We start from the raw sequence: 4,358 nt of genomic DNA, 5'->3' as shown, positions 1-4,358 counted from the left end.
AGGAAGGAAGGAAGGAAGGAAGGAAGGAAGGAAGGAAGGAAGGAAGGAAGGAAGGAAGGAAGGAAGGAAGGAAGGAAGGAAGGAAGGAAGGAAGGTGCTCTTTACCTGACTTATGTAACTGTAACCTCTCTGTGCATCATCTTTATAGTAACAATAAGAAATAAAAAATAAAGCAAGTAGAAAAGCACCAACCATGAGTGAAAAAGCCAAGTGAGAGAAAGAAGTCCTGAGTTCAAAACCTAGGACCGGCACACACACAAGAACAGGTTCAATTACTCCACGAAAGGCATAGGATGTCAAAAGATGTTTTTGAGTGCCCTATACATCTAAGAATTAGTGGAAGGCTCTCTTCAAGCTGAAGGTAGATCTACAACAAACAGTATCTGAAATACTAGATCTTTAGCTAACAAAACCAAGACCCAGGACCATGAACCGGACTTGAGGGGACAGATGGATCTGATAATTCTATAAATCTGCATGGGCTGATTCTGGGAAAAACTTAAACCTTTAAGCCCCTAAATTTCCATTTAAAAAACCTATGTCAGGGTGAAAATAATGACCACTCTCACCCTAAAGACCATGGATTTCAATCTATTGAAAGTATATTTTTTTAGCTGGGCGCTAGTGTTTCATACCTGTAATCCTAACTTACTCAGGAGGCTGAAATCTAGAAAATTGAGGTTCAAGGTCAGCCTAGACAGAACAATCCTTGCAACTCCATCTCCAAAATAAGCAAAAAAACCAGACTGGAAGTATACCTCAGAGTATACCTCAAGTAGTATTTGAGGGTCAACCAAGCCAGAGGTGAAGCCTCAATACTGGAAATTTTTTGGGGGGAGGGGGTCTGGTTGTGGGCCTGAACTCTGGGCCTGGGCACTGTCCCTCAGCTCTTGAGCTCAAGGCTAGTGCTCTACCACTTGAGCCACAGTGCCACTTCCGGCTTTTTTCCTTTTTTTTTGCTTATGTGGTGCTGGGGAATCGAACCCTGGGCCTCATGCATGCAAGGCAAGCACTCTACCACTGAGCCACCTTTCCAGCCCCAATACTGGAAATTTTTAAAAGAAAATAGTTTCTTTTCCAAATAAACTCTCCTATCTCTTTCTTTCCTCAATTATCTCCCTGGATGCAAGAATTGAAAGAGCTGCACTGGCCTCCAGCAACAAGGTCACATTGTAGCTGTTGTGGACATCTTGAAATATTATTTATATTCATCATGACTTTGAAATTAGAGGAATCTAGGATTTGCCACTGGGTCTTGTGGCCTAATGAATTATTGAAGAAGTACATATATTTAAGATACTTTGTTAACTGTAACTCAATATAATTGGTACTGTTTGCAATGCACTGTCGGGCTTTTTTTTTTTTATTTAAACATTCAAAACTATTCCTCTGAGAAAGGATGTGAAGCCGCAAAGATCCATGGCATAATGATATTTCAGAGCTGGATATGGAAGGCATGCCTGTTTTCCCAACACTAGAAGGCTGAGGTAGGAAAATCCTCAGTTCAAGGCCAGGCTGAGCTACACACTGGGTTTCAGGCCCCCTGAAAAACACAAAAGAAAAGGGAAAAAATGGGGCTGGCAAGGTGTCTCAGTGGTAAAGTGCTTGCCTCGCATGCATGAGGCCCTGGGTTCAATTCCTCAGCACCACATAAGCAGAAAAGGCCAGAAGTGACGCTGTGGCTCAAGTAGTAGAGCACTAACCTTGAGTTGCAGAGCTAAAGGACAGTACTCAGGCCCAGAATTCAGGCCCCACAACTTACAAAAACAAAGAAAAGAAAGAAAGAAAAATTTAAAAAAATACTTAGTGTCTGGCTGCATGGCAGTGTGCTTTTCTAGCATTGTGTAACTCTGGATTCTATCCCCAGCACAACCGAAATCAAACAAAATGAAATACACACACACACACACACACACACACACAACATAGCCAGTGTGGTAGCACACACATAATCCCAGTATTTAGGAGACTGAGGTTGGAGGATTGGGAATTCAGGGTCAGCCTGAGGTACATACACCTGTCTCAAAAAGTGAAAAGAATGTTTGAAGAACCTTGGTTTAGAGATAAATATTTTTGAAGGTATTATTATGCCTCCCAGACCAATGTTCCCCAAACCTCCCAAGCAGTAAGGATCATTTGAGGGACTGATTTGGCATGAGGCCTGCAACTCATTTGTTTAATAAGTGATTTGGGAGGTGCAGCCTTATCATCAGTAAATTTGGGAATTGCTGCCTTAGGCTGTGTCTGTTGAAAATCAATAGCCAAGTCAGTACCTGAAGACTCTTTCCTGCTTACTCCCCACCTTCTGCATTGCCAAAGGGAGTCAGTTATATTCATTAGCAAGTGAGAGTAACACCACCTGGCTGCCTATAATTCTGAAGTGAGTTATTCATCAGAATTTAAGTGAAAAAATCATGTCTCTAAAGAGTCTTAAATCAATCAGATTTCTTTTTTTTCTGCTTTAATTTTTTAAAAAATCACTTTACCTTTCATGATTTCCCAATGCTTTGTACTTACCTCTCTGTCAGCTCTCATCACACTATATCACAGTTATTTTCTTAGCATCTTCTGGACCCTCAGCCCACCCACCCCCGGACACATGCATACACAACACCCACACACACACACGCACCCATGCCCTGTCTTCTGAGGTCCTGAGAACACAAACAATTAATTTAACACAAGATACAAGCCAAGTACCATGCATATAGTGCACACTCAATAAATAGTGTATCTACTGGTGAGTGAGTGGACAAATATCCTATCTATCTATCTATCTATGTATCTATGTATCTATCTATCTATGTATCTATCTATCTTTGGTGCTAGCAGAGGAGTTAAGAGGTATATGCTGTGTTGTGCTCAGACCTTTAGGAGGCAGAACAGAATCCTGGTTGATACTAGAGGACTGGAATTCTGTCTCCTTCTAGTAGTTACATATCCTAAGGTTAACAACACCTCTGGCAACCCCAATCAGGTCTCCCTTTATTTGTAAATTGGACATCATATTTATTTCATTCAGTTGCTATGAGATAATCTGTGCAGGTTACTTGGCATATTCTTAACCCTTTGCTGCTCTTTATTGATCCCTTATTATTATTTACTTGGTATGGGAGACTGCTGGATATATATACATATACATATATCTATTATTTCCATTTCAAATTCCACCAATTACAGACTCATTTTAATGAGGAAAGCTGCAGGGAAGGCTAAGCGTGGCACCTTAGTGGGGATTACTTTAATCATCTAATCGGGTTGTTTTCTTCTTGACACTTAGCTGAGATGAAGGGATGAAGGGGAATTTACATGGCAGAGTCTAGAGACAGGGAAACGGCAAAGCCAGGGCAGGGGTTGTATCCCATGGCCTGGAAGAAGAGGACAACCTGGGATCTTCATGAGAGGGGCAGCAAAGAAAGCTGCTGTGTGTCCTCTCAGCCCCAAAGGCAGCAGCCACCATTGACGTTTGCTCTGCTGTTTTGTAACCCTGCGAAAGAGGTGATCAGGAAGGCCCTCGTTCCCTAGGAAGAAGAGACAGTCTGTCACACAAAAATCCCTGGTGATACCTTGTTTTCTTCTTTCCTCCTCTTCCCTAACAGTTGCCTCTTCCTGAGTGACACTTTCCTATAGCAAGTATTAACTACCTCCATACTAGTGTCAGGTCTGCCTTTACTACCTAGGTGCCCTTTGGCAATGGGCTTAGCCTTGCTCAGCTTCCTTCCTCTATGATAAAAATACTGTCTGTCAATGCAAAAAACAACAAGTCTGCTCTGAAGGAAATAAGAAAATAGATTAATTCTGAGCCAAATATGCTTCAAGTTACCCTGATGATACGATCTGCCATGGAAGAAGTGACATGAGCATTTATAGCCACAGAACAAAGGAAAGTCATAAATCAATGTATTTAACTAATACATTAGTGGGAGTGTTAGGTGGGTAACAGTTAAGTGGGAGATCTTTGCTATAGATACCAGATGCTATTTTGTAGTATTCTTAGCTTTAGGGTTGGTGGAGGCTGGAAATATGTTAGGCTTAGCAATAAATTCTAAAGGGTTTACCTAATAGTTGTGAGAATGTTAGATTAGATGCAAATGTTAAAAGTAAATGGTGATTTTTTTTTTTTTGGGTCCGGTAGTGGGGCCTGAACTCTGGGCCTGGGCGCTGTCCCTCAGCTCTTCAGCTCAAGGCTAGTGCTCTACCACTTGAGCCACAGCGCCACTTCCAGCTTTTTTTCTTTTTGCTTATGTGGTGCTGAGGAATTGAACCCAGGGCCTCGAGCATGCAAGGCAAGCGCTCTACCACTGAGCCACCTTCCCAGCCCGGTGATTTTTTTTTAAGGTACTATGATATAACCTAAG

This window comes from Dipodomys spectabilis, unplaced genomic scaffold, assembly GCF_019054845.1.
Source record: "Dipodomys spectabilis isolate Male_0828 unplaced genomic scaffold, ASM1905484v1 ptg000032l, whole genome shotgun sequence".
Lineage (NCBI taxonomy): Eukaryota > Metazoa > Chordata > Mammalia > Rodentia > Heteromyidae > Dipodomys > Dipodomys spectabilis.
The sequence above is the reverse complement of the archived record's forward strand: the minus strand, read 5'-3'. Positions refer to the sequence as shown.